Source organism: Octopus bimaculoides, chromosome 2 (genome assembly GCF_001194135.2).
Source record: "Octopus bimaculoides isolate UCB-OBI-ISO-001 chromosome 2, ASM119413v2, whole genome shotgun sequence".
NCBI classification, from domain to species: domain Eukaryota; kingdom Metazoa; phylum Mollusca; class Cephalopoda; order Octopoda; family Octopodidae; genus Octopus; species Octopus bimaculoides.
In genome coordinates this window covers 12524475-12540500 of record NC_068982.1, presented here as the reverse complement: position 1 = coordinate 12540500, position 16026 = coordinate 12524475, and positions in this window count along the sequence as shown.

Below are 16026 nucleotides of genomic sequence, written 5' to 3'. Positions count from 1 at the left end.
GCGGGTGACACGTAAAAGCACCCACTACACTCTTTGAGTGGTTGGCGTTAGGAAGGGCATCCAGCTGTAGAAACTCTGCCAAATTAGATTGGAGCCTGGTGTTGCCATCCGGTTTCACCAGTCCTCAGTCAAATCGTCCAACCCATGCTAGCATGGAAAGCGGACGTTAAACGATGATGATGATGATGATGATATATATATATATGTATATGACAGGTTTCTTTCAGTTTCTGTCTACCAAATCCACTCATAAGGCTTTGGTTGGCCTGAGGTTACAGCAGAAAACACTTGCCCAAGGTTCCATGCAGTGGGACAGAACCTGGAACCATGTTGTTGGTAAGCAAGCTACTTACCACACAGCCACGCCTGCACTTATGTGTAGTCTTTTTAGCCCTAATTAGTCTTTGATCAAGCAGGCTTATAATCAAAGGTGTTCCAGCCATGACCATCCCATCTTTCTTTTTTAGATATAGTGTATCAAGGACTACATTATTGAGTGTGTTCTTTTATTTTTTAATGGCATGGTGGTATGTAATTCAGGGAAGATTTGTCTACTGTTTCTAGCAGTCAAGCACCTAAATATAGACTCTGGTGTTAGGACAGTACAAACATGTTGAGCAAGATCTGAGCATCTTTTATTCAAAATATTTCAGTTTAAAAACAATGTCAAGATCTTGACTCAATGCCAAGTAAAATCATTTTATTTGAGAAATACGAGTGCAGGAGACTTTAAAGAAATATCTGCCTTGTATCAAATAATGCATCGATATTTTAATGGTGTTGTGCCTCAGAGGTAGACAACTTGGCTGAAGGAAATAAATCCTACAGTGATATAAGTTAGACATATCAATAAATATATTTCCAATGAATTCACTTCACATCTATAACAAAGAAATATACATTTGCTTTAATAACAAAGAAATATATTTTAGAATATTAGCTTCTTTTCAGATTAAAAATAAAAACAAATATAACTATAACTTTTTTTTGTCTTCTTTTTATTTTATTGTTCTCATATTCCTTTTGATACATCTTAAATGATTTTGATTATTGATGTCGCCACTGAAGTTGGTAGCAGCTATTCCTCATTTTCTAGTATTTGATTTCTTCTTTCCTCATTTGTTATGTTGATATTCCTGATAACTGAGAAGGCAGATCCCTGAAATTAATATGTATCTGTACAATTGGTACTTGATAGACAGAGGTGTCAAAACAATAGGAATGGCTTGAAACCAGAACTTGTAACCTGCTGCTGCTACTGGTTCTTCGTAGCTTTTCATGTCAATATTCATTTTCCATTCATAGTCTCTTTGTCTTGATCTTGGGAACATCACAGAGAGCATCCACAGTCCTCAGGGTTAATTTGCCAGTGCTGAGTTTGGTGTAAAGAACTTAACAGGAAAGCCTAGGATCATTTATATGATGTACATGACCTATCCAGTTTGATGACGGCAGCTTCAATGCGGTTGGCTTGAACTTGATCAAGGACTGCAAAGTTGATGTTATCTTCCCATTTGATGTTCATGAATGTACAAAGCTACTGCTGATGAAAGTACTCATGTTTCTTGATGTCTTGTTGGTTGGGTCCATGTTTTGTGTCTGTAGATTAAGGCAGATATGATGGCAGCTTCATACACCATGTGTTTGGTTTCTTGCTTTAAGTTTTTGTTTCTGCAGATGTGGTGAAATAGTTTCTAAAAGTAACATGCCTTGTTGTGTTTCCTCGTCCTTCTAAAAGTTGCATTGCATTGAGGGGAGACTTGCAAGGTAGAAGAAGAGATCCATATGTTTCAGGGGAGTGTTTGAGACAGTAATGTTGAAATCTGGACTGGAAGTGTGTGTCTTTGAATCAGGTTGTGTAAACACTTTGATTTTTTGGATGTAGAGAATTTGAATTAAATTAAACCGCCATGTTATTCAACTGGCTGTTTTTGCTCTGTAGTGCACTGAATTAATCCAAAGACACAATGCTTCATTTTTATAAAGGAGATGAATTACGATTGTAAAATGTCCATGACTTTCTCAAAGATATAAGCAGTATAAATGAAGGTGCAAAATCAGAGCTTAGAATCTCATTTTCATCATAGTTCTGTAACGTGGTGTTAGCCATCACGTTTTTAAATAGTACAAATCTTCAGCTATTTTAGCTATTTTAGAGGAGAAAAATATGTTGGTGAGATTCCCATACCATTCTCAATGATGTTAGTAACACAAGAGAAGTGAAATGGAACAAGCATTCAAAATTAGGTCAACAATTTGTCTTACCAGAAAGTATTTATAATTTCTGAGAGATTCTTTGATAACTTCAGCATTACATAGAGCCATCAGTTTAATCATTTTATTGGTTTCATCATTGGATTGTTACTACAGAGAAGCATTGACTGTAAGGGTTTTAATGGATTATACCAGGCCTTAGTATTTTGTCCAGTACATATTCCACTAACCTGGGAAAGAACAAAATGCAAAGCTGACATGGATTAAGAGGTTTAACAAATACAAACTGAAATACTACAAAGTAATTTTGTTTGACGCATTAATTTTGCCATCCTAATGTATCATGTGCGTGTGTGTGTGTGTTAGGGTGCATACATCCAACAGATTTTCCTTGCTTCCATCTACCTACCCACTTTCACTTATAATTCTTTGGTTGACTTGAGGCTGTGGTAGAAGATGTTTGAACATGTTCGATTTGTTGTTTTTTATTCTTCAGCCATACTGACATTTGTGATAGATATGTCTAGATTTTAAAAAATATGTCATTATTAGATTTTTATCCAGCTAAAAATGACATGAAAATCATGATACTAAATCAATGAACATTTATCAACATGACTGTTTTGTATAAGAGAAATATACTCTATGCCATAAGAAAGAAGAGAAACCTAGCATTAGATTTCTCTTCATCCAAACAGTATAAAATTCACTCCCTTGTTTGAATTATTTGTATTACTCTTTGCTGGTGTAGAACATGTCAAGTTTTCTTTGGATTCTATACTGTATTAGAAAACTTAACCTGTGGTAATTCAAATTCCTATTTGAATATTCTCTATTTGATAGAGATTTTATTGATATTTTGCTTCCTGAGTTTTTTTTTTTTGTTAAATGGCATAAAAACGTACACTCAATGACACTCAAAAATTAAAATTCAATTTGCATATATTTGTTATGTCATCATTTAGAGAAAGTAAACCTGACTTTACTGGGAAAACAACTATGTTCAATAATCTTCATCTCATGAGCATCAGGTTAGGTCACATGACATCATCATGCAAAATGCATGCAATACTACAACCTCAAAATAAAGATACTGTGTCATCATCATCATCATCATCATCAGCCTCATCCTCATCCTCCTCATCATCATTTAACGTCCGGTGTCCATACTGGCATGGGTTGGACGATTTGACCAGGCTGGCATGCTAGAAGGCTGCATCAGATTCCAATCTGATTTGACATGGTTTCTATGGCTGGATGCCCTTCCTAAGGCCAACCACTCTGAGAGTGTAATGGGTGCTTTTATGTACCACCGGCATGGGTGCCATTTGCGTGACACCGTTATCTGCCACAACTGTGGTTTTACTTGGCTTGATGGGTCTTCTTAAGCATGGCATAATGCCAAAGGGACTTGGTCATTGCATCTATGAGGCCCAACGCTCAAAGGGTGCTTTTACATGCCGACACTGGTATCTGCCATGACTGCAATTTTACTTGGCTTGATGGGTCTTCTCAAGCACGGCATAATGCCAAAAGATCTTGGTCATTGCCTCCATGAGGCCCAACATTCGAAAGGAGCTCAACCACTTTTCCTCTGTGAGGCCCAATATCATTTAGAAGGAACTTCTTTGTGCGCCTTTTTGCTTTAGCTAACATCATTAAGAGCTGAATGTTAGGAACCAGCATTAGCTTCATTTGGTGATGGAATATCTCTAGGCTTTGGTTGTTCAAGCCAGCCTTCTGACCATCTGGACTTAGTCTTGATCCTTGTTTTAAATTTAGAATCCTACATTATATTTTCTTCACCATCCTCTACAAATTTGCTAATTTAATTATAGCATTTTCACCTGACTTTATTGCATCACTAAATTTCATTCTTAATAAAGCATCAACATGGAGAATTATATCACTTTTTACATATAAAAGCAGCTGGCTGTCCACCTTAATATTCTAGCTGATGTTACTTAAGGCATTTCTCATCTGAGTTAAATATGAACTCTAACAGTCTGTGGCCAGTTCTCAAGGAGAATCTTCAGCCTAATAAAAAGCATCAAGCTCTTAGCATAGTTCAGACAGTCACCAAAGCATCCATTAGGTATATTAGAACTGCTACCATTCGCTTCAGATATAAACATTGTGATACGTATAGGGCTGGATAGCTCTTCTAAGACAGTACACCACATGTTGAATAATTACTAACATCTGTAATGCCTATGTTCTCTTTGTGCCTATGTTCATCCATAGAAATGAGGAGAGTTATATTTTAGGTTTGAAAATCCACAGGAATTTTTAGAATATGTTGGAGTAAATCAGCCATAAAACTTATTCATTCCACAATATCTTCTTCAACAATGTATCATGTAGCTGAATACCATATTTCGATGTCTATTTGCCTTGGAAAGTAAATTCTTTTGCACATAAGACACTCTTCATTTCTTTAATTGGTGGCAAAGTTTTGTAAAATAGCTTTTACTTTATAGGTGTCATCTTAGTAAATTTTTATATCAATGACATCTCCTAATATATTTTCCATGCTCCATGAAATATGGCGCTTACTGTTTTTATATTGTGTGACAGAGGTGTCTAATGGAATAAACCAAGGTGGTGTTCACTGTTATTTTCTGAACTTCATCAGAAATTGAGATTTGATGATAGGTTCCTACCTAAACCAAATTTTTGCCAAATACTTAATTCCTGCAAGTTTGTGTAATTGTTGAAATCATTGCTCAATTCCAAGTCACTGTTTGCATCAGCATCAAAACTTTGGTGTACTTTGTCGTATTCCTTCCAAAATAAATAAAAAAAAAAAACAAACTGAAAATGTTTCTCCTAACAGTATTCTATTCGATACTTTGGTTATAGCTGCAAGACTTATATGCGACCATTTTCTGATGATTCATATCAACATATAACACTGACAATTTTTTTAGCATATCATTATTATTATTATTATTATTATTATTATTATTATTATTATTATTATTATTATTATTATTATTATTATTATTATTAACTTGTGTTGTTATTATAATAATAATAATTATTATTATTATTATCATTATTATTATCATTCTCATTATCATCATCATTATTATTATTAACTTGTATTATTATTATTATTATTATTATTATTATTATTATTATTATTAACTTGTATTATTATTAACAGGAGCCAAAGTAAAATTACTAATCATTGCAGATTGCTGGATATGAGACTAATACAATCACGCAACAGCATTTCCTGTAATTGCATGCGTTCTAATATTTCAGAGTGATGTACAGAATTTAATAGTCATCAATTAGTTGCATTTGTAAAGTCATCTTCAACAGCTTGCCCTTCTGTCCTTAATCTATCAACTCACAAAAGTGCATGGCCTCTCATAATATCAGCATATTGGTCCTGGTGACATCTGTTTCATTGCCAGAAAACTTATTGTTTCAGCATTGACAAAATTATAGTCTCATTCATGTCTGTGAAATTCGTCTCCTCCAATACTTTACTTCTGTGATGAATATATCGGCTTTTTTCTTTGCTATCAGCAAAGTTCTTGAGTTTCTTTGTTTTACAAGGGGGTGCTGGAGAGTTCCCTAGCTTTAAGGGTATTTCAGAAGGTCTGGTTAAAGGCCTGAGTTCTTTTACAGGACTTAGGAAAACCAAATGACTGTTGCAATTGGCGTGAATCTGAGAGGGGAATACGCTGAATAAAAACATAAATAACTGATCCCCCTGTATTCTATTTTAGCCAAAACCAGGAACTTTTCAGCTCTTCCTGTCAATATTGGCTGTAAGGATATCTTAACCAGGTTTCAGTCAAATCAGGATTAAACCAAACTAATTCTCTAAATCCTGCTCACTATGCAATTGTTATGTTGTCAATCAGAAGAAACAAATTCAACTTAAGTGATAAGGTAGTCATGTTAAACAGCGTTCATCACATGACCATTTAGTTGGAGTACATGACACTACCATGCAAATACATGCAAGATCATTGTCATGAAACAATGACGCTATTAAAATCAACAACGATGCATTTTGTTTTTATTAATGAAATATATTCTACAATCTGATTACTGTTTTGCTGATCTTTTGCTTTATTTATAATCGGATTTTAAGATTGGTCTTATGGTTTTCTTCAATAACAAATAACTAAAGAGCAAGAAAATGTTTGATCGTCAAAAAATGGCAGCTAAATACTCTTGAAATGATGCACTACAGTCATTAAATATGGATAGGACAAAGTGATTAATGTAATTTGAGAATCACTATGTCTGAAAAGGATGGATGGTCAAGGAAGTAACGTCTTTGATGTTAGGTCTGCTCAGTGAGAATTAAGATTATAAATGGCAGCACAATTGAAAATAAGATAATGTAGTTGTTATCGATCATAGTTACTATCCACCAATTCTATTTACCTTAATTATGCCCTTGTTCATCCCCCGACAAACATGGATAGAAGCAGGACACAAAACATTAATACTCTAACTATTGTTTAACCCTTTAGCATTTAAACCAGTCATATTGGGCCAAAATATCCAACCCATTTTATGTTGAAACTAGCCAAATCCAGCCTCACACCTACTTTACAACATCATTCTACAAAATAAGCAATCACATCATTGAAATCTCGAAGCTATGAGATAATAGATACATTATTAATTCAAAACAATGTGAATAAATAAGGATTACATTTGACAGAGTAACCCTAATATCAAAGGGTTAAGCTGAATGACATCGTAACCTTCAGAAGAATTTGCGAGTTTTTCTAATATGGAACAATACATGTAAACCTACACTGCAGACATACAAATGTGGTAAATTGAACCACTTCTCCATAGATTTGGAAAAAAATATTATAAACAACATCAATCGGTTTTCAGCCATTATTGGGGTCCCATCAGAGGTGACTACAACACTTGACCAATCCCAGAAATATAAGCAACCAATCTGTTTATAGACACAACAAATCCTCCAGAGAACTGGAGTTTCTAATTTGCATACTATAAGTGTTTGATACTTTATTTAACCCCGTCAGTCACTTTGTCTAATGTACCAGACAAATTTTCAACATAATTTACAAAAGAAATATAAACCATAATTAAGCTGAGTCACAGTTAATAATTCATTAGACACCTCTAAAATGCATATATAACCAAGACCATATGATTTTGACTCAGCATTTGCTCAAAAGTTATAAAGGACGGCTGTGTCTTCTCGTAAATCTCCCAGATGTAAGTAAATTGGAATTTTCTTACTGAGTGTTAGCAAAATTTTTATTTACCCATGCAAAAAATTAAGCACATTGAATATTGAATTCTTTATGTTATTTTCCTGTATTTTGTTATGAATAAAAAATAGTTTTCCTTTTTTATCCATGACTGAAAGAGTTAATATCAGCAGCCAATCAATGAGGATCCCAATCCAAACAGCATCAAGGTATGATATATATGAAAGCTATGTAAACAGTCGTGGCTGTGTGGTAAGAAGCTTGGTTCCCAACCACATGGTTTCAGGTTCAGTCCCCCTATATAGCACCTTGGGCAAGTGTCTTCTACTACAGCCTCAACCTGATCAAAGGCTTGTGAATGGATTTGGTAGATGTTAACTCAAAGAAGCCTATCATATTTATATATATATCTATATATATATTAATATATGTATACATATATTTGTGTGTCTGTGTTTGTCCCCCCACCATCACTTGACAATCAATACTGGTGTGTTTACATCCCTGTAATTTAGCAGTTCAGCAAAAGAGACTGATAGAATAAGTACTAGGCTTACAAAGAATAAGTCCTGGGGTTGATTCATTTGACTAAAGGCAGTGCTCCAGCATGGTCACAGTCAAATGGCTGAAACAAGTGAAAGAATAAAAGAATAACAGACACACAAAGATGGCAAATTGAACCATTTCTCTGTAGATTGGGAAAATGATGTGTAGCCCTAGTCACTTTGGAACCCTTATTGGGGTACCTTTTATCATACATATGTAATGTGTGTGTGTGTGTGTACCCGAGTATGTGTGTATATGCTTGTGCATTTGTATATCTCTGTGTATGTATCTCTGTGTGTTATAAGAGGTGACTAAAAGAGTCAACAACAGAGTAAGCATCCAACCATACGAAGACTATTAAGAGAGGCAGCACAGAAAAGTGGATGCAAAATGATGTTGATGAAAAAAAAAAAAAAAAGACACCCATTTATAATTACTGAGGTATTTTATTTAGTAGGAAAGTACCACCGACCTGTGATGCAATTAGTTTGGATGTTTCAAATGGCTAATCAAGTATAAGCTTGATTTTATATTACTCTCTGCCAATGACACTACATTGGAATGAAAACAGTCAGCCATAATATAATTTTAATTTAAACATAATTGTTAAATTGGAAAAAAAAAATAATGTATTTATTAGAAAATTTGTTTATTATCAGTCTTCTAAAACTCACACAAGAATATGCAAACACATACGCATGTTACACCATGATTTTCGTAATAATTAATAAAAGCAACAACGATCTTCATTTTATTGCAAATGTATGTCTATATTTTAATCAGAGACAAAATGGGAAAATCCCACAAGCACAACAAAAGTCTTTTACTCGGCAAAAAAGCTTCTTTCACTTTCAAAAACAAGTCTTTAAATTGCCTCTATTAAGTGTCTTTATCAATTCAATTCCGCATGCTAAAAGGACATTCGTAAACATTCAAGAGAAGAATTGTTTTACACAACTTCAAATTTCAATTATATTTTAACATAATTTTATTATTTATTAATTCAAACCATTTATATTTTCTGGACTTAGTTTTATAAGCATACAATAAACTTTCAGTTTTAATTAAAAAAATAAGCATTGTTCATATTGCTTATTTCTAAAGATTTTCTCAGCTCATAAAGCTTTCATGATTTAATTGATTTAAATAATACAGATTTTTAAAAATTATTTCAAAATTATTATTGTCAGGTATGCAGAAATCAGATATCATATGCATAGACTATCACAATATCATCATCATCATCCTCATCATTTAACATTCATTTTCCATGTTGGCTGGTTTGTCAGTAGCTGTAAACTTGGAGAGCTGTACAAGGCTCCAATTGTTTGTTTTGGCATGGTTTCTATGGTTGGATGCCTTTCCTAGTGCCAACCACTTTACAGAGTGTTCTGAGTGCTTTTTACATGGCACCGGCACAGGTATATTTTAAACAATTAATATTTATTGTTGCTGTTTACACCCAGGTCAATTCTAATCCTGCAGAACTCTGCTCAAAATTATTCCAGTTACTTACCTGTCTGTCTTCTTATGTATCCAGAGACAACACTGACCAATGTTTCCATCCATTCTTTTTTAAAATGGTAGTGTGCTGCTAAAGCAACTAAAGAGAGACTTCTCTGTAGGTTTGTGTTGAAGTAACTAATGCAATTTTTGGAATATCAGTTCACCTGATTGAAGTACAAATATCTTACCAGGCCACAAGCAAGAACACCTCACTTTACATTGTTTTGGTACTCTAATTCCCTGTTTCATTATATTTTTGATGGTATGAATGACTGAGGAGTTTATGTAGCTTGGTACTGAATAATTATCACAAGGAATGTTGTTACAGAATTTTGTTAAGGTCATTTCTACAATTTTTTGCTACATTTCATATCGAGATGTCAGATGTAAACAGACAATGTAATCGAAGATAAAAGTGGGTAATGAGTATATCTGCCATATTTCAGGGGTTGTTGTCCCTTCTTCAGCGTTCCTTATTCAGTGGCCTGAATAATAATAATAATAACAACAACAACAACAACAACAACAATAAGAATAATAATAATAATAATAATAATAACATCGAAAAATACCTTAGGAATGAGAACCCAGGTTCGAAATTTCCCCAAGACACCTGATGAAGGCTGGAGGATATATCAGCCAAAATGTTGTGTTAACAACAAACAAGATGAGGACAAATATCTGTCAAATGTAAATAATGTAAATAATGTAAATAGTGTATATAATTCTTCATCTCTTAAATATAGAACAGTATGCAAAATGTTTTCAAAATATGTAAATTGGTATAACCATTAACTTCACACCACAGTATGTAATGGCTATGTAAGCAATGTGTTCGGAGGTGAGAATGGGTTAGTTGGGTGCTGAAAAAGGGACAACAACCCCTGAAATAGGGTGTATACACTCATTGACCATTTTTGACTTCGATTACATTGTCTGTTTACATCTGACGTCTTGATATGAAACGTTGTAGTAAAAATCAGTGCTGGCTGTAAGTTATATAGAATATCTGTAGAAATACCCTTAACAAGATAATGTAAGAAACACTGCTGATGCAATAGAATGTAGTATTGACTTATGGAAACATTTAGTATATCTTATAGTTTTTTTGTGTTTGCATAATGAAGTACCATGTACCAACAAAAAATGTACAGAAAATAGACTCCATCGACTGCCAGGTGGGTAAACTAGAGGTAGTTGATAGCTTCTGTTATCTAGGTGATTGAGTCAGTAGCAGAGGTGGATGCTCCAAGAGCATGGCTGTGAGAATAAGAATAGGCTGGGTAAAGTTCAGAGTATTCCTACCTTTGCTGGCAACAATGGGTCTCTCCCTCAGAACGAAAGGCAGACTGTATAATGCGTGTGTGTGAACAGCTATACTACACAGCAGAGAAACATGGGCTGTGACCACCAAACACATGCATATGCTTGAAAGAAATTAAGCTAGTATGCTTCGCTAAATGTACAATGTCAGTGTGCATGTACAACAGAATATAAGCATTTTTAGGGAAAGGTTGGGCATAAGAGGCATCAGATGTGGTATGCAAGAGAGACGACTGCACTGGTATGGTCATGTGACATATATGGACGAGGACAGCAGTGTAAAGAATAGCTGATCTGTAACTGTTGAGGGAACCTGTGGAAGAGGTAAACCCAGAAAGATACGGAACAAGGTGGTGAAGCATGATCTTCAAACATTGGGCATCATGGTGGCAATGACTAGTGACTGAGATCTGTGGCAATATGTCATGCTTGAAAAGACCCATCAAGCCAAGTGAAATCATAGTCATGGTCGATGCCAGAATCACATAACAGGCACCCATGCCAGCGGCATGTAGAAAGCAACTTTTGTATATTGGGCCTCACAGAGGCAATATGGCCTGTGCTGGTATTGTGTAACTAGCACCCATGCCAGTGGCATGTACAAAGCACCTTTAAAACGTTGGGCCTCATGGAGGTAATGACATATGACCAAAACTTTCAGTAATATGCCATGTTTGGGTAGAAGACCCACCAAGCCAAATGAAATCATCACCATGGCAGAGACTGGTGTCACACAAGTGGCACCCGTGCCACTAGCACATAAAAGCACTCATTACACTCTTGGAGTGGTTGGCATTAGGAAGGGCATCCAGTCATAGAAACATTGCCAAAACAGACTGGAGCTTGGTGCAGCCCCTCAGCTTGCCAGCCCTGGTCAAACCGTCGAACTCATTCCAGCATGGACAACAATTACTAAATGATGGTGATGATGATGATAACAAACCAAAAATAGCTGCTGTGGCTCTTTTTCCATCTCTTTCTTTCTTTCGCTCGCTCTCTCTCTCTCTCTCTCTCTCTCTCTCTCTCTCTCTCTCTCTCTCTCTCTCTCTCTCTTTCTCTCTTTATATATATATATATGTATTCATTATATATATGTGTGTCTGTATGTCTGTATGATGTGAATGTGTATGTGCATGTGTATTTGTGTGTGTGTTTGTGTGTGTGTGTGCATGCACGTACAGATGCATGCTTGTGTGTGGGAGTGCACATGCATGTGTGTGTGTGTGTGTATTCAGACACTGCATTACTTATAACAATCTATATAAAGCTTGACTGGAATTTAATGCCTGCACGATGCAGAAAGCAGTACGAGATATACGAGTGGTGGAAGATGTGAGAACTTAGTTTGACATAAGAAAATGAAGTGAATAATTTCAGTAAGGAATTAATATACAACTTGTAAGTGGCAATGTAAACAATTTACATCTCATTCTTCTTTCATAGATATTTTGATTGATGGTAGAAATACATAACACTTGTGTGCAACCTTCATAAGCATTCATGCATTAGTTTATGCATGTGTTTTGGGGAGAGGTGGGGTATTTAGAGCACGCATTCATTACTGCTATGTCAAGAATTAATTTAAACAGGCTTAGCTTAATACTTCAAACTCTGTAACAAGTGCAAACTAACAAAAGAATATATGAAATATTATATGATATGGTATCCAGATAAGTTATACTTTAATAGGGTATAATATTGAACATTGCATGATGGTATAAATGGTATTGTGTATTATGGTATCATAGAAAAGAATGATTTATTATGCTATATTTACTATGTTATGGTGCAGCATAGTGAACTATCATTTTATTGACTTTGTGGAAGTCAATAATTCACTTGTTTTTTATTCTTTCTGCTATCACGACAATGAATAATAAATAGGATATTAACCTACTTTATAGACATTATTCATTTAGTGCAGTGCTTTCCTAAAGTCTTAAAATTTTTTTCAATATAAATGCTGTAGCTTATATTAATCCAAAGGCATTTAAATCACCAACTGACTTTTCTGCTTACGTTTCATGTAAGTAAACGTTAAAGGAATTTAAATAAACAGAAGCAAAAATATAGATAAATAAATAAAATCTTTATTGCATGACAAAAGAAATAATTTTACCCCAATAACAATAGACTTCCAACAAATCTATCTATTTCCCCAACATTGTTGATTATAATAAGATTAATACTGATCCTATCTAGCATGTCTGCTAATTGTTAAGAGGTTTATAAAGGCAGGTGAAGAAAAAAAATGGGAAATAAATTATTCTTTAGTAATATTTTTATGGTCTATTTTTGCTGTGATATTAAAGGTTGAAAGTTTCAGTATAATCATCGCTTACCACATTATCTCATGCACAATCATTTTATTTGTTATATGCAATCTCCCTAAAGTACTAACTACTATATTCTAAATTTTTATTAACACAAACCTACTCTGGTTACCTTGCAGTAATAGCTACTGATGTCCATATTGCTTTATGTACTTGTTAGAACAACATTATTTGATGTTTTAATTTCTAATCATGCGGTTAGTTTGCTTTTAACTGAAGTGTATTCTTTAGATTTGGGTAGGGAATAAGATGTAGAGAATAATAATAAAAAAAACTGGTCTATGTGTTATCCAATTTTAACATCTACTTGCCATATTTCACTAACATTGTTTCATTGTAACACACATCTAATATACACTTTGAACAGAGTTTTGTACAAAGATAGAATTCATCTATTGTTAACAAGAACAGAATTGCTTTAATCTACTAGTCACTAGACATTCTGACATTCTTCACACATTTAGATTATAAATGATGGAAAGACAAAGATACAACAGATAAACAAAATACATAGAATAGAATAGAATTTCTAGCCTAAATCAATGTATCTGGAGACAAACTGATGGATTGATAAATATGCATAAAGTTATGTGCATAATTACTATTTAAAGGATCACTGTAGCTTTCTAATTAAGGTTGTAAAACATCACGAGATTAATCTGCTTGTAGTCTTAAGCCATCACATTATCATTAAGTTATTAAAATACTACTGTGCTACTACATCAGAGGAATTTATGAAGCCATAATAAATATTTCATCTACATTTCCTTTCTGTTGCAATTTACATTGAAATGAACATTTTCTTTCTTGCTCAATAGAAATTTTTATTCTCATCTAAATATGAATCAAAAACAGACATTTGTGTAGTATAATAAAATAATACTTAAAGCCATGATTCAGAATAAAATGCTATCAAAATAAGTGCATTTCACATCATAATATATAGAGGAACCTTAATGAAACTATTAGAAGTATTAGCAAACAAGCTAAATATTGTGAAGGGCTTAAGAAATGCCAGGGTTCCAAGTGCACCATGTTTAGATCATTACTTCATATTTATACATATGTATATATTAATACATATTTTAAGCATGAATTTATATGTCAAAGAATTGGTAGCAAAAAATAAATATATATTAGGATTGCTGGCACCATTTTCATTCCTAAGCCAAAAATGTGTACTTATTTATCAGCCATCTAAAGTAATATCTTTTTAAAATTGTTACTCAGTTCAAGAACGAGGGTAAGTATCTATGATCCTTTCAAGTCTTAGATTACTCATAGTTTTCTATAATAATTCCAGTGTCTAGTTTAAGGAATGTGAATTGTTCTCAGTACTTGACTGGTACTTTATACTGTCTACCTTATAAGGGGAAAAAGTAAAGTTTACTTCACCTGGATTTGAACTCAAGCAAACTTTTCCCCATTTTGTTTTTTTGTCCTAACTATATTAGGACAAAATTCTCATTTTTGCAGAGTCCACTTGTTTCATTGTTGTAATCCAGATGCTACTACAATCAACATGTCACTAGAACTGATAATGGAGGCTTTCACTGTTAGATGAATCCACCAAATTCTATTTCCTATCACAAGGAGGCTGGTGACAGGCAGTAGGATTTGAACTCAGACTGCAAATAGTCAGTTTAGATCCTGCAAAATGTCATGTCCAATTTTCAAAGAGTTCCAGAAATCTACTGCCCTGGACTGGTATTGTTGCCAATCCTAGAAAGCTATAAAGTAGATGCGAACTTTGTAGGATCTGAACTCAGAATGCAGAGAGCTGGAGCAATTACTGCAAAGCAATTATCCAATGACCTGACATCAATGCATCTGTGTGATAAACATATGAATATACATCCAGAGGAAATTATGAAAAAAGTCCAAGAGGGATAGGAAAGGAATCGATAAAACAAAAAAAAAAAAGAAACAAGTGGAAATTCAATGTATCTGATGCTAAGGGAAGGATGAATTATTGACTTTTCAGACAGTTGTCTTTTGTCAAAATAAGAGTGGGAGAAAAGAATGAAACAAAATATTTAAAAGGGGGAAAAAAAACAAGCTATGTGTTGTTATCAAAGAAGCGTGGCAGCTAATAGTTTTTAATGGAAGGACCATGTACTTTTGCAGATTCTGTAATGAATAATGAAGATATAGATTAATATGTGCAGCTATGGTTGAACAAAATTAGTTAAATGTGAAGTAAACGTGATACAAAGCATCTCTGTTATTACAGATACATCATCATCATCATCATCATTATCCTTTGACGTCTGTTTCCCATGCAGGCATGGGTTGGATGATTTGACTGGTAAGCTGGGGAGCTACACCAGGTTCCAATCTGATTTGGCATGGTTTCTATTACTACAAAGCCAGGAACTGCCCTAGGTCTCATTGTCTATTTTGGCCATGATGTCCTGAACAGTATTTTAACGTGTGTTTGCCAGTAGTAGGGAAGAGTCTTTTTTTTTTTACCATATTCAGAGTTGAAAACTGAAATGAATTACGATCAGAAAAGGAACTCTAGCATTTGGAAGCAATCATTGTTCCATCATATGTGGTGGCCGTGTTAGATTATCAGAAATTGTGAAACCTAATGAGAAATTTTAGAAAGTTGTAGATATATAGATGCAGGTGTGGCTATGTGGTAAGAAGCTTGCTTCCCAACCACATGGTTCTGGGTTCAGTCCCATTGCATGGCACATTGGGCAAGTGTCTTGTACTATAGCCTCGAGCTGACCAAAGCTTTGTGAGTGGATTTCACAGACAAAAACTGAAAGCCCATATATCATCATCATCATCGTTTAACGTCCGCTTTCCATGCTAGCATGGGTTGGACGATTTGACTGAGGACTGGTGAAACCGGATGGCAACACCAGGCT